Consider the following 20,107-nt stretch of genomic DNA (forward strand, 5'->3'; position numbering starts at 1 on the left):
ATTAGAAAGACACCAAGCAAATCCATGTTCTCTTGGAATGCGGCTGCCCACATAAGAGAACCTAACAAGTCAAATGGGGTATAAATGGTTCTGTCTCAAAGCCAGTCCAGGAGAGCCCAGAGCTGATGACTTCCTGTCTCCCAGCCACGCGGAGTTGCCTTGGTGACTTTCTCTCTCATCCTGGTGTGCTCTCCAAAAATACAACAAGCCAGATGCCTGCGGGTTCGCATGTGCCTAATGGAGCCACGCGGAGCACCAAATGACCTGGAAATGTTTAATGCAGCTTTTGTCAGAACTAATTACTGGGATGTTCTCATACCCGCTCAGGGACTAATTTACGTTTGGATATCATTTCGGGTGCAAAGCTATGGGCCAAGGCTGCTCCCCACTTCACCGCTGCATGCAGAGTCTCTGGATATGTGCCCTGACCGGAGAGGAACCACTCTCAATGGTGGGACTAAGGAGAGCACAGCCCATATAAAATACTGCAAAGGTGCTGGCCTGAGGTGTTCCTTCGGGCCTCAAGGAGCTCTCTTTTTCTGGAAAGAGAGGCTTGGTATGTTTTCTACAAGTTGTCCTGTGACATATTGCCACTGAGTCTATATACCAGGTGTTATGGACCAAATATTTGTGACACCCCAAATTCATATGTTGAAACCATACTCAACGTGATGGTATTAGGAGATGAGCTTTTGGAGGTCATTAGAGTTAGATGAGGTCATGAAGGTAGAGCCCTTGTGAATGGGATTAGTGCCCTTACAAGTCACAAGGGTGATCAAGTGTGGGCAGACAGGAATTCTCCCTCCCTCTCTCTGTTCTCTAAGCTGTGAGGATTCAAGAAGTCAGCCTCTGTAACCCCACGGAGGGCTCTCACCAGAACCTGGCCATGCTGGCACACTGACCTTGGATTTCCAGCCTCCAAACTTTAATAGCTTTATGTTGTTTATAAGATACCAAGTCTTTGTTGTTTGTTAAAACAGCCTCAACTAACATACCACCCCATAGCAGTGAGCACTAACATAGCAATTCCAATATGTTCAATATCAAATTATTCCCATTAATTAATAATATTATCAATAATATCAAATTATTCCCATTATATGCATATCACTAGGGTCCAGGGCTCACAGAAACGTGGAAATCAGGCTTGAGCTTGGGGTACATCGATGTCTAGTGGGATAGGCTCAGCCTCTCAGAGCACCCTCTCCACTTGCCACCCTGCCACAGGCCTGGAAAGGGCCCAGGGTGCCAGCTCTAAGGGATCCAGGGAGTCTCTCTAGATGGCACCTTCTACTTCACTCAACTCCTCACTCAGCCTCAGGGACTTGTGTTGCACACCCCTCACTTTGCTTCATTGCTGTTTTCCTTGGAGACTTTGGAAGGAGAGAGTTGAGTACAATATTCTTCTGTTTCTGGCTGTCATCGTCAATCCTTGCTAAACCCTTCTCTTATTTCTGTACTTTCTTTATCCTAACCCAACCACACGCTTAATTCCCTTCCCCCTGCCCCATTTGGCATTTATTCTAATGTGTTTAATATATATCGTTGGGTCTAAATGTGTCTTGGAAAGACATGTAAATATGATCTCAATTCATATAAATACTAGTATATTGAGTTATATATATATATATCATTCAGTTTCCAAGAGAAAACGACTCCTTCCTGGATATAATATTCCCTGTGACTGCTATGTGGAAGTCCATGATTTGCACCCACTGTTTATTACCAAGTACAGCCATGTGGTGCTTCAGAGATGGCTCCTTTACATTGTCAACAGGGAGGCCTGACAATTCCTGCTCCTCCACATGATATCATCCAACTTTCTAACTTTTGGCTGTCTGATGGTTGGCTGTCTGATGGCTGTCTGAGTCTTGTTATTATTTTCATTTGCATTTCTCTGATTTCTACTAAAATTGGGCATCTCTTCACATACTTGTTACCCATTTAGATTTCTCTTTCTGTGGATTGCTTATTCTTTTGACCATTTTATGTCTCTTGTAAGGATTTTTAATTTTTTTATTATAACACTTCATTCCTTGTAGGTTAATTCTAACTACTTTATTATATTTGTTGTTAGAAATAGTGTCTTTTTCTATAGCATTTTCTAGAAAATTATTGCTATGGTAGACTTTTCTAAATTTAACTAGCAAACTTCTAAACACTCTTATTAAACTAAGAGTTTGTTTATTAAGCTCTTTTTCTACGTGAATTCATATGTACTCTGCAAAAAAATGATGAGCTTGCTCTTCATTCCAATTGTTCTATCTCTCATTTCTATTTCTTATCTTTCTGCATGAGCCAGGACCTTCAGTTATTTGTAGAACAGTAAGCAGTACTGATATGCCATATTCTTCTTTTGTTCCTGATCTAAAAAGAAGTAAATTTAAAGTTTCTCCATTAAACATGATGTTTTATGTAGAGTTTTGTACATAATATTTACCAGGTTAAGAAATTTTCCTTCATGTCTTAGTTTACTGTGAGGTACTATTTGTCCATTAAGAGAAGTTAAAATTTATCAATTTTTTCTATCTATTAATGTGATGGGTTTTAATGATAGATTTTCTGATTTTATGTTAGTCTTGCATTTCTGGGTCATATTATCCAGATATATAAAAGCCTAAGTGACCATCCGACCAATAGCTATGACATGCAATGACCACCAGAGGGCAGATGCTCAATGCAGGAGCTACTGAGCTGCGGTGACTTGGCAGCTGTGGTTCTCAGGTGATGCATCTGGAACCAGAGAGGAGGGAGCCTGATTCCAGGGTACATCACCCGAGAACTGCCCTCTCACAACCTGGAGCATCTTCAGGGGATATTGGAGAGCTGGTTTCAGCCCATCCCTACAGGCCAGGCCGAGGGACCCCACCAGTGCATGAATCTGTGCACTGGGCCTGTAGTATTTCTATAATATGTGATTGTCTTTCATTATCTAATATTTTATTTAGAATTTTTTTCTCTGTCATAAATACAATGTACTTATTTTTTTCTTTTGTTTTACTGACTGTTTTAGGAATCAAAATTATGCCAGCCTCAAAAACAGCTAGGTTTGTTGTTAGTCTTTTCAATTTTCTGGAACAATTTACTTAGATGACAATTATTTGCTCCTTGAAATTCTGTTAGAATCCATCCATTAAAATAACAAGACTGAAACTTCTTTTTGAAGGTCGGATAATTTCCCTTTCAATTCCTTTAGTAGCCTTTGGTCCAATTGGAATTTCTGTGTTTAGATCTGAGAGTGATGGTTGCTTATAATTTTATTATTTTAAGACCTTTTTTAGTTGTAATTATTTCCCCCTTTTCATTGAGTGTCTTATTTGCATGTTCTCTTTTGTCCTTTATTAGTTTTCTCAAAGATTTGTCTAATCTTCTTATTTTTAAAACTAGTATTTTGAAAGTTTTCAATATGTTATTCTCTATTTTTATTGTTCTTTATATTTTTGCTCTAAGAGTTATTCTTTCCTTTCTTTATTTTTCTTGGGTTTTTATGGTGTAACTTTTTCTATCTTCTTAGACAAAACACTTTACTTTCTATTATATGTTAAAGCTATAAATCTTCCTTCACAAATTGATTTAGCTCTACTCAACACATCTTGACATGTAATGCTTTTATTTTCAGCTTCCTTTCTGCAGTTTTTTTCTTAAATATTTCTCTTTTAGAAACTTCCAATCTGAGTCTTTTTTTTTATTGATTTAGTCCATTTACAATTCTATTACATCAGATTTTTTGTAATTTTATTTCATATTTTCAATTATCATCATGTTTTCAATTTATCATATATTTGTGGGGAGGCGGGTCCTTCATTACTAACTTCTATTAGATAAATTAATATATTTTTCTGATAGTTTGACAGTTACACATTCTATTTTTATTCTTCTGTTCATCCCTAACTTATTAAGATCTACATTTTTTATTGTTTCCTATCAATTTCTTAATATTCATATTTATATATTCCGCTGAAACAAGTCAAGGGTGAGAGATACTATAGATATGCCCACTCAACAACTGCTTAAACTTCATACCAACATATGGAGGCTAGAAAGCTGAAAAATGCATTTCTAAGATTTCTGTGCAGCTAGAATGCCAGATATGGCTTATGCTTCTTCAATTCATTGCATACACACTAGATCTTGAATTTCACATGTCTAGCAGTACCTTTGCCATCTGTTTCATTTGAACATTTATTGATGTGAATCTACAATAAAAATATTTCACAATTGGAATCTATCCTACTAGTACATTTTCAACTGGAATCTACAATGTGTACCTGGAGAACATTCTTAATCACCACATTGGAAATAGTTTCTCCCCCACTTAGCTGAGCTTTTGAAAGAATTCTCTCTCTCCCTCTCTCTCTCTCTTTTTTCAGAGAGGTTTTTTTTTAAAAAAAGAGTTTATTTGAGCCAAATTGACATCATATGCCGGGGAACAAGAACTCAATTGCTCTGGAGATACTATAGATTTGCCCACTCAACAACTGCTTAAACTTCATACCAGCATATGGAGGTATGAAGCTTCTTTTGTGCATTTGAAACAAAGGGGCCGGGGTGGAGGGGGTAGCTAAAGGAATTCTTAAGTACAAATTTTGAAAGAAATCTTAAAAAGCAATGGAGAAGTTAATGATTGTTATATTCCTTATATATTCCTTCAATTTTTGAATTGTTTTCTTGCTCTTTGAAATATTTGGGTGGATTAAGAGGTATTTTTTATTCAAATCAAAGTATAACAACTGTTTCTAAAAGATGTCGTTTGGGACACATTTAGATTTGTTGGAGGTTCAGTCAGAAGTGATACTGAGTTCAGTAAGTTGCTACTTGATTTACAGTCAGTGGAATTGGCATTTTTTTCTTGGGTAAGTCTTCCTTGGCACTGGAAATACTGGAAATAGTATGTAAGAGCTGTTTCTTAAATTTATTTTTTGTTTGTTTTATTTTGCTTTTAGGACAAATTTGGAAGCCTTTTTTCTATAGGGCCCCACATGTATCCTAAAAATATAATTCCTCTAGCAGGGCCCAACTCTACTCAATGATAGCCCTCTGCCCAACCACCACAAAACGTAGTGTGAGCGGAGTCCATCCCACTCTGTGGCATGGATGCAGTCAGGCCCTCTGGGGCCAGCAAAGTCATGGGGTGGGCCCAGCCTACCCAGCCCCTGTGGGATTTGTTGCTTTCTCCAGATGGTTTTGGTTATGGAGCCCACTTTCACTCTTAGCTCCCTGCTTGCTACCCTCCTGACCTCAGCCATGCCCACTCCATTTCCATATTTCATCTTCGCACCTGGAAAAACAGCTGTGTTCCATGCCCCAGCTCCGTGCCCTGCCCAGGAGGGAGGTAACTGAGCAATGTGAAGTGTAGCCATCGTGCTCTCACGAACCCTTCTTGGTAGCTAGCTGAGTATCAAAATGCTTACCACTTGGGGGAAGATGGGAGAGAGGAAAGTTGTCTTGCAAAGAATACAGCATGGCTAAGGTCTACAGTGCTATGGTCATTTAGTTAAACGGGAGGTGGGAGGAACCATCTGTTTACTGTGCTAAGTAAGCAAAAAGCAGACATCAGGGGAGACAAGTGATGAAGTGGAAGTAGAGTTGAACTGAAATTCAGGAGGTTGTGTGATAGCCCCAGCTTTGTAGCAAGATGATCTTGGGGGAGGTCAATTAACCTCTGAGGACCTCAGCAGCACATCAACAGTCTGGGACTAGATGACATCAAAGCATTTTAAACCAACATACTTTTTTCTTGACCCCAATTGACCGCTGCTACTATGGCAGGCATATATCAAACACAGCCGTTTGTTCATAATAGGGATTCAATACGCTAAATGGAATGTCCACGGAAAACCTAATTAGGTAGGCTGTTTCTGATGTGAGTCCAATGCCTTTGAAAAGTGTCCTTTGGTCTGCCCAGCCCTGACCCCAGCTGACTGATAGAGAACAGCAGCTATATCCGTATTAAAAAATGCTTTGTCACCCACACAGTAGTTAATATAGTTTATTCTATGGCAAAAAGTTTCAGTTTTCGGTTGGTTTGTTTGTAAGCTTAAATGGAGTCACACCCTAACCGGTTTGGCTCAGTGGATAGAGCGTCGGCCTGTGGACTCAAGAGTCCTGGGTTCGATTCTGGTCAAGGGCATGTACTTTGGTTGCGGGCACATACCCAGTGGGGAGTGTGCAGGAGGCAGCTGATCGATGTTTCTCTCTCATCGATGTTTCTAACTCTCTATCACTCTCCCTTCCTCTCTGTAAAAAATCAATAAAGTATATTCAAAATAAATAAATAAATAAAAGGACTTCTTAAAAAAATAAAATAAAATGGAGTCACTTTCCACAAAATTATTTTCTATACATTTTGGTAATAAAGCAAGACAGTGGCTGACGGGCAAAGAGGAAAGGTCATATCCTGAATGGTGACAAGCATTGCTGTTCTCACCTCAGATGGCAAGATAGGCAGGTTACTCCTAACATTTCCTTGGCTCCTTTCATTAGCTTGGACATTTACATAAATAAGAAGTATTTTCTCCCAAATAGAAAGGCACTTAAGTACCATCAATTCACATGTCTTTTTCAGAAGTTAGTTACTAAGGATTAACTCCTCATATAGAAAAACCGCTCTTAATTTATAGGGCAAAGAACATAACTATGACCCAAGGCATGGGTTCAGAAATTTTGTACACATTGCAAAAAAATAAAATATTGAATTACAACAATAGGCTCATCTCATTTTTCATTGATCCAAATGGTTGGTGCCACGAAAACAGTGTGATTTGTATACTATATCAATAAGTCAATAGTCTGAAGTGGCATTAGAATGAAAGCATTAATGTTGTTAAATTGTTTTACTGCAAAAAGCACTGAACAAAATCAAAGTAAAAAGAGAACATCCTATGAAGAAGAGTTACTGGGTTGAGACTATTGTCTATAAATAATCCACTAAAATAAATCCCGATTTAAAACAGTAGCATGCATCTCTTTCCCTCTGTATTTGTCTCTCAAACTGATATTAAGGGCTAACTTGGTTCTATATTAGAATGAACTAAGATATGTAGTATTTTTGAGACATTATAAAATATTTTTCTAGTTTTTAATGGTTATTCTTTTTTTAAAAAAATTTTTTTACTTCAGAGAAAAAGAGAAAGGGAGAGAGAGATAGAAACATCAGTGATGAGAGAGAATCATCGATTGGCTGCCTCCTGCACGCCCCACACTGGGGATTGAGCCCGCAACCCGGACATGTGCCCTGACCAGGAATCAAACCCTGACCTCCTGGTTCATAGGTCGATGCTCAACCACTGAGCCACGCCAGCCAGGCTTAATGGTTATTCTTAATTCAAGTAAGATTTTTCTATCAAATATACTTTTAAAGTCCCTTGTATCTATACTTTAGTGTGTTTTTGCAAAGTTCTTTTTATCAGAATTCTTTCACTTAATCAATAGATACTTAATTGAAACTGCTGTGTGCTGGGATGATTAAATCTTCTTTAAAGTATTAATTAAGGTTAAGTTAAATGATGAGGGTGAGTTTCTAGTCCAATAGGACTGGTGTCCATATGGGAAAAGGAAGAGGCACCAAGGATGTTTGCACACAGAGGAAGACCATGTGAGGGACACAGTGAGGAGGGAGCCATCTGCAAGCCAAGGAGAGGGACCACATGAAAATCCAAATCTGTGACACCTTGATCTTGGACTTCCAGCCTCCAGAACTGTGAGAAATAAATTCTTGCTGTTTAAACCACTCCATCTGTTACATTTTGCTATGACAGGCCTAGCAGACTAATACATATATATAATGGGAACTATCTCAATCCAAAAAAAATTATGTATTCAGAAAATATTAATACTTTGTTATAGATCAATTTACATGTAATTTCAGAATCTGAACTCCATCTCCAACTCAGGTAGTATAGAACTTAACGTCAGTCCACCCAGGTTCTCCAAGGGCCAAGGCATGGAGAACAGGAGGTGAGGGCCCTCTCTGGCCTTTGAGCCTTATGACATCCTTTGTCGACATTAGTCCTTCAGGTTGGGATCTCTGTGAAGCTGAAATGGTCCCATTGGCCTGGATGCATCATTACATGGTTTTTCTTTTCTGAGGTCACATCACCTCCTCTTGTACTGTATTACTCTTAGACTTGATCATGTTGAGTCCTGTTCTGTGTCCTTTACTTTAAAGGGCCCCATTCTGTTCCTTCTCTGGCCTCACCTGTCCCCATGGGCAAGGAGTCCATGAAGCTAAGTGGCATGCCACTATGGAGCCTGTGCCTCCCTTCCAGACCCATTCCTCTGGATTCGTGGGATACTGGAATTCCCTAATCAGAAGGCCCTGAGCCCATTTCTTGAGTATTTTCCCAGGATGGGGTTGATAGGGAAAAAAGGGCAGGTCTATATAAGAATAGGTATGGAATTCTGAGGATCCTGAGAAGTCTACCTTTGAACCTGATCTTCCACATTATCATAAAAGCCTTAAGATCCATCTTGCGAAGGTTTGGACTTGATTGGGACCCATCATCCCTTTTTCCTTCCAATTTCTCCCTTTTGGAATGAGAAGGTCTATCCCAGATTCACAGTTGAGAAGAATTTTGGGATGGAATGAATGTATTCTGCATGCAAGAAGGGCATGAATTTGGGGAAGCCAGGGACAGCATGTTATAGACAAAAGGTGTGTCCCTCCTAAAATCTATACATAGAAGCCATAACCCTTAATCTGATGGTACTTGAAGATAGGGCCTTCAGGAAGTAACAGAGGTTAGATGAGGTCATACGGGTGGGTCCTCGTGATGGAATTGGTACCTGTATAAGAAGACACATGAGAGTGCTTGCTGTGTATTCTCTCCCTCTCTTCCCTGTGGGGACACTGCAAGAAGGCAGCTGCTTACAAGCCAGAAATAAGAGTCCTTACTAAATCAGTCAGCACCTTGATCTTGAACTTCCCAGCCTTAAGAACTGTGAGAAAATAAATTCTGATGTTTAAGTCACTCAGTCTATGCCATAGACTATCCCACAGGTTGAGAACCGCTAGCAGGGTCGCCTAAAACCATCGGAAAACACAGATATTTACATTACGATTCATAACAGTAGCAAAATTACAGTTATGAAGTAGCAACAAAAATAATTTTATGGTTGGGGGTCACCACAACATGAGGAACTATATTAAAGGGCCGCGACATTAGAAAGGTTGAGAACCATTGGTCTATGGTATTTTGTTATGGCAGCCCAAATGGACTAATTTGGGCAACACCTGGAGACCTGTTAGAAATGCAAATCTCTGGGCTCCACCCCAGACCTACTGAATCAGAAACTCTAGGTCTGGGGCCCAGCAGTCTGTATTTGAACAAGCACTCCAGGGGATTCTAATGCTTGCTTTTACTGCTCAAGGTACAGTTTTTATTCTTTTATGTTCCTCCACCAGAACAACTTAGAGAATATTTTTTTATGAGAACTTAGCTTTAGACTTTTTAGAGCTAAAAGTGCTCCTTATTCCATTATCAGCAGGATCTCAGATTCCCCATCAAGTTTTTGAATACAAAATGCAACTGCTGATAAAATGTGTGTTAAATTGATGTACCTGGTTAAAAATACCCCCAAAATCAACCAATATGCTCTGTCTCCAAGAATTTTCAGATGCATCCTTTTGTTTCAAAGAAGATGGGTTTTTTCCCCCCACTTATTTTATCTTCTTTAAAATCTTGGTGGTAAGGCCTTAGAGAGCACATTTTGGAAACACATATCTCTTTATATGTATGTAAGCATTAAAATCACAAGGAGAGCCTGGCCGGTGTTGCTCAGTGGTTGAGCATCGACCCATGCACCAAGAGGTTACCAGTTCAATTCCTGGTCAAGGCATATACCTGGGTTTCAGGTTCAATCCCCAGTGAGGGGCATGCAGGAGGCAGCCAATCAATGTTTCCCTCTCATCAATGTTTCTATCTCTCTTTCCCTCTTCCTTTCTCTCTCTCTAAAATCAATAAAAACATATTTTAAAAACATTTTTTAAGTCACAAGGGTATATGACAACTGCTTATTGCTTCAACCTCTTTCCTGAGACTCTTGGAAGAGTTATGTCTCCATAGCAATATTTAAATAGAGAGGGAATTTGGTGTAAAAAAATAATAATTAATACTTAGATTTAGGTAAGCACAGCATGGCAAGTTTTCGTATGTGCCCCAGGAGAAGAACAGAAAAAGGAAGTCATATGTCTTAATGTACTTGCGAGACACCCTTTACATGCCTCATGTTTTATTCAACCATCACAGCACCTTGAGGTTGGTAGCATTATCTCCATTTATAAGTGAGCAAAATGTAGACTCAGACAGCAGGCATATGTATCTTACTGAAGGAAACTTGGCCAGCCATTAGAAGTCTTGGGATTTGAACCCAAGGCTGTCTATGTCTAGGAAAGCCGCCACATTCCCAGACTATCACAATGCCTGTGGAAAATGCATGACAACCTTACAGTTTGACCATACTTGAAAAAACACCTGCAGTATTGCAACTGCTTCGATCCAGCTCTCATAACTTTTGCTGTACTTGCTAGAAGAACCTCCTAATGAATCTTTTAATCTCTAGCTGTTTTGCCCATGTACCATGGCTAGAAATGGTTCTCTAAAAAGTAAACTTAATCACATCACTCTCCCAACTAAAAATTCTCAACCTCAGCCTTCAAGATTAAGCCCAAACTCCTTGACATGCCATGCAAGGTCCTTCCCAACTTATCATCTGACTACATGGTCAATGCTCTCCATGTCACCTCCCACCACTCCACTCCAGGAAGTCTATATGCTCTACCTTTACCACTTACAATCCCTGCTCACATCATGTCTCTTGCCTCTCTTCCCTGACACACATTCTTCTTTCTGCTCAGAATGCTCTTCCTGGCCCGTTTTTACTTAACCAGCTCCTACTCGTTTTTCCAGGCCAACATGCAGATTCACCTGTTCTCAGAAGCATCTCTCAGTCTGCGCTGTCTGATTGGAGTGTGTCTCTGCGGTCTCGCTGTTCCTTCTGTCACGGCACTTACCATGGTGTATTAGAACTATACACTTACACAATGCTTTGTCCCAGGGCTTGCCAGCCCAGGACCACTAACTAAGTGAGCTATGGTTTCCTGGTGCAAGCCCATGCTGCCTGGGCCTTGTGCACCCTTGAAATGGCCCTTCCACGTTTGTGGGAGTCCTCATGTGAAGTCTCACATTTGCTCATGATTAATTCTCTGTGCCTCCACAGCCACAGAAGACCTGTCTGGAGACGATTTCCAGTCTCTTCCCCTTCGGGACTCCTTCCCCTTCTACTCTCTACGGCTGCTGCTGAGTGTGCTGCACCCATTTCACGTTCCAGGTCCTTCCTCAAGTGTGACAGAATCCACGTGGTGCCAACGTAGGCCAACGGCATTGCTTCATCAGAGATTTTTGTGTGAAAACAATTACTTCTATTTTATTTTGTGTTTCACTTACAGTTCCCACACTCTGCCAAAGCTTCGGACAAAGGAGGTATGGGCCCCATTCCATTCTCAAAGCTAGTTTGATAACGAAGACCATAAATTTGAGCTTAGCTTGTCCTGACTATTTCCCAGGAGAAGTTCTCCTCCTGGAGGCTCCTTATTGCCACATGCAAATAGATTCCTAGTAGTTCTGTCCCCTCAGTGATCTAGATTTTTCCCCAGAAAGCTCCACTCCCGGAAATAAACTCAATTTAGGCTTAAACTGATTATCCCCACTACTCTCTCACTCATAATGTGAGGTACTGAATATTAAAAATAAAATAGGGCATGGCTGTCATTTCTCTGCACTGAAGATACTATTGTAACTGAATACTTCACGGAAAGAAAGAAAAAAATGCACACTTTCCAGAGCCCTATCTTCAGTAAGAGAGAAAACTCAAGGTGTTCTTCACAGGGGTGGGCCCTGGCCTTGGTGTTTGTTCATTCGCTTTCTTGCTTCTTCTAGCCCTGGGAGCCTACCTTGCTAGGAAAGGAACAATATATGGGGCTGATTGAAGCCAGAGCTGAACACAAGGAGCCACTATGGTGGTCAGACAGTGATTAAACCTCTCCTGGGGAAAAAGTTGCATACATACTTTGTAGTTTCCAAACATTCTCACACAGCTACAAATCCCCCTGAATCCAGCATTTTACAGAGAGTGTTTTATTTCCTGGAAGAGCTGATTTGGTCTCCTACAAGAGACAGATGAGAATTTGGCCAATGGGCTCCAAAGAAGCCCCCCTTTTAAAGAAGGGGATGATTATCATCACATTTCTTTCTTTCCCTTCAGAAGTGACACTTTGCTAGATTCAACACATTTTTACCCTGATGAGTGTTTACCTAAGGAAGTCCCAACCCAGAAACTTCTAGTTCAAAAACAGCTTGTGTGGCCAGCCAATTTGAGGAAGTCTAGTTGCCGGAAAACCCACTGGTTAAAAGTGAGGCTAGAGAGCTGTGTGGCAGGATTCAGAAAAGAGAAAGCTTATTTCCCCCAAATTGGAAGGCCAATGCCTGGCTCTTAGAAAAACAAGCACATCCCTGGTGCTAGGAGTGTAGCCGTTGCCATGGCACCCACCCAGCTAAAGCTTCAAATGCTACAGAGGCTCCACAGAGACCAGATCCTCAGAGCTGACAGTGACAGTAAGAAGCAGCTGCTAAGTATATCTTAAAGCAACAAGAAAACCCCTCTGACAGGCTGCAGAGGGTCTCGTGTTCTAAGGTAAGCTCTCGGCAAGAACAGAGCTGCCATGGATAAATTCCTTGTCTGCTCTTTTAAAATGCACTATACTGGGTCATGTGTAGGGCAACAAAACCCAATCTATAGCACATTGAGAGTATCTACCTCCTTTAGTTTTCTCTATACTATACATTGTAATTCTGTCCCTCTTTTGTTTTTTTTTACCTTTAGCACATTAGGGAACTTTTTTTTTTTAATTTTCATGGTTTGATTTTAGCATCCATTTGTCCAATTTCTTCATTTAACACATGAGGAAATTCATGTTCCAAGATGTTTATTACCTAGCTCAATCAAGTTCATATCCCTGGTAAATAATTGAGCCAGGTCTATCTAATTCCAAACAAGATCTATACTTTTTCTCATTGGTCTATATTGCTTCCCTAAAACTAGTGGCAACTATATTATGTCCTCTATCAATTAAGAATGATTTGTGCTTCAAGTAACAACAATAACAGAAAACTGAGTGTCTTAAACTATAAAGAAATGAAATCTGGAACCTGGGTAGTTACAAAACTGGCTCAAAGGCAACCTAGGGTCAGGACTCAGGCAACATCTCTGCAACTTTCATGCCCTTCCTCACATGATCACAACATAGTCATTGCAAATGCAAGCATAAGGTCTACATGATCATGTCCAAGGCCAGGACAAGTGGACAGCTGCATAATAGGAGGAGGAAGACGAATTAGAATCATCATGATGGTCCTTCCTTTTATCAAGGAGTAAAATTCTACCTAGATTTCTCCCAGTTGACTTTCTCTTGTCTCACTGGACAGAACCTTGGACAATGGTAGCTGCAAGGGAGGCTGAAAAAGTGAGCATTTGGCTTTTCACTGCTGCTACAACAGGAGGTAGTTAATAAAAGTGCATTGGGATGGCCATTAAGTAGCCAACCAAAAGTGTTTGGCCCATTTACTCATGGCCTCTAGGGAACCATTGTTGTATGGCACACTTCCTTGGTTCAGTGCTCATAATCTTTTTCTAGAATTATTCTAAGAGCCTCTTAACTGAGAGTCCCTGTCCATAATCTATCCATTTAGTGGTAGAATTTGACTGAATCTTGAGTTGTCTTATTTATACTTTTCAACCCTTTCCATCACTGGACCTAACAAACCAGCCATGTATTTAATACATAAGCATTTTGAGAACAGTTATTTAGGTTTTCTAAATATTTATGTGGAAAATACTTACAACAAAAATACAGCAGAAGAACCCACTGTCTTTCCTTTCCCCCATAAGCAGTGTCACCTTGCTTAGTCCCAGTGTCAGTCACACAACTTTCCATATGATAGAAATCCCAGATGAACTTGAAATGTTGTACCATATCTGAAGGAAGAAAGAAGCACACACACTCAGATGCCAAAATCAAAAATGGGACTTAAAATCCTTACATATTTATAAATTGTATGGAAATTTACAAGGTTTTTTTATTTTTAACACAACCTTTGCGGTCTCAGTCCTGGTTTTCAGATTTATTGACTTGGAAAATTAAGACTTTCCTATGGGATGTTTTATGCTTGCCACTTGGTAAAATCACTAACTAGTTGATTTAAAGCCCCAGACTCAAGAAAATTTTATCCGAAAAGCCACAGAGAACATCTGAATTTATTTTTTGTTTCCATAAACAAGGGCTGGAATGGTGCATCTATGAGAACACACAGCAGCAACCCCTAAGCACCTAAGCACCGCAGATTCCAGGAGGGGTCATTAGCGTTGTACTCCATGTAAATGGGCCCTCCCTGGAGCTTGGCGGCAGCAGCCTAACAAACAGTAGCTGCTACAAAACCCAGGAAACAGCACACCTATTAGCCTGAGAGACCGTCCCCACAAGATCTGTGCTCACAGCGATGAGACACTTTTTTCTGCTTGGACTTTCCCTGTAAGGTTATGCATAAAAATTGTTCTGCTCAGAGCCCAGGCTGATTGAAATCTGAGCTGCGCAGTTGTCTTTCAGTCTTCATACCAGTATGCATAACTCTGGCTTTTAAATGACAAGAGAGAGGGCACCGTGGTTCTCCAAATCCTCCACCCCTTTAGGGAATGAAGACAAAGGACAGGATGAGGGAACGAAGGTTTGGTGAAGGTCAGAGGTAAGTGCCAGGCAGAGACTGAGCAGAACTGGGGGCACACAGCTATTAGGTCTCTGAAAAAAAGATGAAGACTACTATTTTTCAGGCAGAAACTATGCAATTTGGGAGAGCCTGTGTAAAGTGTGCTGGAACAGAGAATATAGATTAAACCAGGGGAATCAGATTTAGTAAAAGAAAGCAGGCACGGAGTTTTTAATTGTGCTTTTCATTCATTCAGCAACAGTAGATTTTGTGTCTATTGTGCAGGCACCCTGCTATGCCGGGCACTAGGGTGGGATTCAGCAGTGGAGGCAAACACGGTCCTTGCCCCCAGGTAGCTTACAGTCTGGTGGGCAAGGCAGACATTAAAAAATTATCATACTAGTAAGTATTCAATTTGAATTGTGATAAGTGATGGGGTTCAGGACACAGTACCCCAAAAGGTGGCAATTTGGCATGTTGAATATTTCAAGCTGAAGAAATTTGAAAAACAAAAAACGGCGCATGCAGGTAGAACTTTTGACTTGCCACTGAAGCAGGTCACAAAACCTTCATGCGAGAGGTGCCCTCCCTACCCCTGATGGAGTGTCCTACCTACTTCAGTCTATCTCCTTGGGCAGAGAGAAACCTGAAACAAGGCCTCACTCAGTTCTCTCCCCACCCCTCCCAACTCCCCCCGCCCCCCCCCCACCCCCGTTTACTACACTGAGCTCACTGCTGACCTAGCTCCTCTTCCATAACTTTTTACCCTTCATCAAACGTAACATAAAAACACTCAGGATTAACCATTTCTTTGGGTCTTCAAGTCCTTATGAAGGCTCCCATGTCACATAAAACATAAATGAATTTGTATGTTTTTATCTTTGTTAGTTTAATTTTTAGACCCAGCCAGGAATCCTAAGAGGATCTAGTAAAACTATTTTCTCCCCTCCACAAGCATTTCAAAGGAAAAATACAGCACAGCTGAAGAGTGAAAAACGCAGGAACATACCCAGACTGAGGCGGAGTGTGCACAGGTGGAACAGGAATTTTTAGGAGTAAAATATGACAGGTTTAGGAAATTTTAGAAGTTTTAGAGGACCATGGAGGAAGCACAGGGATACAGAGAAGCAGAAGGTATATTTCCATAGAAAGGGAAGCTGAAAAGCTGCAACAGGTACATTTCCATGGAATGAGGGAGCTGGGAACAGCAAAAGGTCTATATTTACAAAATAAAGGGAAGGAAGCCCTTCATCCAGAAGGAGAAGAAGAAAGCCCAAAGGGAATAGGAAAACAATAAGGAAGAAGTGGGAGAGAACCTCACATGTCCCATGTGATGTTCAACCTTTGAGCTCAGAAGTTACTATAGTAACCAGTCCAAGGGAATAGTGACCAATCAGAGGGAATATCAAGGCACCAGGATCTGCAGCCTTTATAAGCCATAGAGAAAAGGAATTCAGTGGGACCCTTTCCCCCTCCCCACATGGGAGTCCATTCTGTGGGACTCTTTCCTTCTCCCCTTGTAGGAGTTGTACTTGTTCTTTAATAAATTACCACCTTTGCTATACCATCTTCTGTCCGTGGATTCATTCTTCGACTCCGGCGGACAAAGAATCCAGGTTCCAGTCCAAAAATTCTGTTTCACAGGGAAGTGATGGTTAAGCCCATGACTGATGAGTAGGGTCCAGCCTAGTGAAGAAGCCACTGGGTGCTGGAGGCAGAGGGAACAGCAGGCTGGGAGGCCCTGTGCACAGAAGAACTTGGCACATTTGAGGACAGAAAGGAGGCTAGTGTGAGCCCGCTGGGCACTGCAAAGCTCAGAGATCAGATTGGCTACAGGGAGCAGAGGCTTTTCGAGAAAACCGCTTTGAGGTCCTGAACTTCAGTTCTGGATCACATCTAACAAGAGTCCCACTGGTCAGCTCGTCAATCACCGTGCAGGAGGCCACCTTGCTCTGAGGCCACTGTTCTCTGCGCTGAACCTTCAGCAGAGCATAAATGTGTGCCCTAAAGCAATTCAGATGTGTTAGTAGAGGAAGCAGCAGGTCTGAAAGAGGCCAATGGCTATTCAAATCACTGATATTTGGGGTACTGGGTCAGGTTACTGGGACCTCCCTTCAATCACACGTTAGCAACTGCCAACCGCACAAGGTAGGGGAGCTGGCTTCAGGCCAAAGCACCAGCTCCTCTGCACAAAGCTCCCTCCCCTTCCTGTCGCCTCTGCTGCACATTAGTGACAGGCAGGCAGCCTGGCCAGTGACTTCAAGGTCCCTTTATTTCCTAGCATTTGGAAAGGGAAGAATTTCTATAATATGAGGTTTCAGGATTCATTTATTCCAGTTACCTGTTAGCTGTTGTATCAGCAATCCCTCCCAGTGGACAGGAGGAGAGAGAAGAGCTCCATGAGTTTAAGGAGGCTGCCTGCCATCCAGGATGGTTTGAGGGGCAGCTTGTCACCCCACAGCCTTCTGCAGTCCCTCATTTGCATAGCAAACTCAGATCCTGGGGCTCAAGCTGCTAATTAGAAGACAAGTTTCTCCCTCAACTGAGGTTGTCTTCCTCCATCATGCAAATAAGTGCAAAAGTTGTTCATTCCTTGCATTCTAATCCAGGCACAGGCTTGGCCAAAAATTTTTTAAAAAACCTTCCCACACTAACTTCCACTAAAATGCTAATGCGGAACTAGCTGGAGCTCTTAAGACCTGTGCACCCCAGAAAGAGCCTACTCCAACACCCTCCAGAACGGACTTGGGCAAAATAGCAAAGTGGAGGGCATAATTCTGTTTTGTTTTGTTTTGTTTTAACTAAAGTCTAAAAGGACTCAGTAATGAGAGGCTAACTATGCAAAGAGACAACAGCCAGACAGTATATAAAACAGACCTCTGACCCACAACCTGCGGCAAGGAACCCAGGAAAGCAATCCATTATCTACCTTAGCCAGGCCCGGAAGCCAACCCACTGCCTAAATCAGACTTGTAGGAAGTCAGACATTATCTCTAGTAAAACCCAGGAAATCAAACAAAAACCCGTGTAACAATCATCCCCAAAAGGCCAGGACTTGATTAATAACTGACAGCTTTCCTGCTTCCAATGTAGGACCAATTAGAGAGGACCAGGTATGCACCCCGAACCAATCACATTGGAACCCAACTAAAGCTCCCCCATGCCAACCGCCTCCAAGCAGGCATACCTCAAGCCTTCCCTCTTCCCACTGTAATGCTTTCCCACTGCTCCACCAGCCTTAGCACGTCTGCCAGAAGCTAAATGACAATAGCTGGCTCCCTTGTTGTAACAAAGTCGACAACACAGCCTTTGCTTGTTTTCATTTGGTCAGTCTCCAGTTCTCTCCACACTAGGATTCCATCACTTGCTGGGTACCTGATACATCACTGGTCATCATCTCTGGACCTCAGTTTTCGTCTCTGTACAAGTGAGTTAGTATTACTGCTCCTGTCCCTGTTATAGTATTGTGAGGAAGAAATAAATGCTTTGTAAACTAAAGCACTGAAGCAACTAAATTCTTCTGTTAGCAGAGGCAGCTAGGAGTTAACAAGAGAGGGTAGCTAGACTGGCTGGGCCTGATTGAGTCTGGAAATTATACTTAATCAGGTTTAGGTCTAGAAGTTACAGCTTCACATGCCCCAGGGAATAGCTGAATCTCTGCTAAGGGAGTTAACATCCCTTAGTCCCCATAAGAGGAGAAAGGACTGGCTTTCCAATCTCCACAGGGAGTCACTGTCTGCCCCGATTACTGAGGGGGCGGGGTGGGGGGACAGTAAAGGGGAAATTCCTGTGTTGAGGCCTACACAGTAGAAGCCAGGATCAATGGCAACCATAAAGGGGAGATGTCTAGCCTGAGAAAAGGATTGGATTGGATGACGGCATGGAACCCCAGAAGGTCCAAGAAAGGTACAGGATAGGGAGAGGGCTTAGCACAAGCCCACGAAAAGCCAGAAAAGAGATTGGTTAGCTTGAAAGAAAGCTTACCCCTTCCCAAACATGAGAGAATGAATACAATGAAAGCTTAACCAAGGCCCTGCTCAGGAGCAAGCCTTCGCCCCTTCCTTGGGGAGCATCCGCTCTCTGTAGCAGCCCCATGGCTCCAAGCTCGGCTCCAAGCACAGACCTGGTTGCGGGGCAGTCAGTCAGGAATAGAGACTAAGCTAACCGAATGGGGACAGAGACTGAGCTGGATTAAGCTTTGGCATGTCCTGAACTGAACTACGAAAGTGTCCGGTGCCCTGCAGATGCCGGGCCAATGGCTCAGAATCTCTGGACCCCGGCCTTTCTCCTCGGCTTGTGCAGACAAGGCTGGACTTCTTTCACAGCAGGACGGAGCTGACCACCTGTCGCAGATGAGACCCCGTATTTCTACTCCGATACATCCTACCACCACTCCTCATCCTCTCATGTTTTTCTCATGACTGTGGGAGAGCCCTATTTCCACTGGCCACACTCCTAATCTGGGTGCCCACACTGTCCGTCCACCACTTTCCTCTGATCTTATCCTTCCTCCTCTCATTTCACAACTCTTGGACTTAGTTCAGCATTTTGACTTTACGATGTAAAATGTTGCAGAAGACCAAGAAGACCAAGGACGCTTCTGAGGAAGTAGGAGGGACACTGTTTAATACGCCAGCGGACTCAGGGAACAGTCTTCCAAATCTGAGTGAAGGAACACGCATGGGGTCCTCCCTTATATCTCCCTCCCTGTGATCTTTGTCCCACAAGCATGGATTATGCTTCCGGTCCTTTTCTCAGGCCTTGCAAGAAGGCCCCCAGGTGTTGGGGGTCTCCAGGCCATACCTGGTGGTCTGGCCTGGCTTCAGAGTTAGGAGCCTTCCCTCTGGGCAGTGCACTGTCCACAGTCCAATGGCCTCTGTAACCAGTTCTGCAAGACCAGTGTCTGGGAAAGAGGTAGTGACTTAATCATAGGCTATCAGGAATGTACACTGAGCTTACTGGCCTGGATTCAGATCACTAGCCCCAAATATCAGGGCTACATTGGAAGTAGTCCTTTTTGCCTCCTCAAAACATGGGAAAAGTCATGTAAATGTCCATTGATATAGAATTTTAGAAATTGAGACATGTTGTATTTTTCTCCACTGCCAATGACTTAGCCTCTCTACCATCCTTCCTTCTCTCTCTCCCACCCTTCACCCCCCTCCATGTGAGTTTCTCTTCCCTAGGTATGCCTTTTATCCTGCCAGCTTCTCTGTTTCTCTTTCTCTCCTCTTCCTCTGTTGTTATTGGTGGCTTCTGTTCTCTAATGCTAGATTTGGGGGTTTTCAAACTTATAAAATCCTGCAAGTTTTCCCTATTCGAGGACAAATGTTGCTCTGGTGGGTCTGAGA

The sequence above is a fragment of the Cnephaeus nilssonii genome (assembly GCF_951640355.1).
Source record: "Cnephaeus nilssonii genome assembly, chromosome: 3".
NCBI lineage: Eukaryota > Metazoa > Chordata > Mammalia > Chiroptera > Vespertilionidae > Cnephaeus > Cnephaeus nilssonii.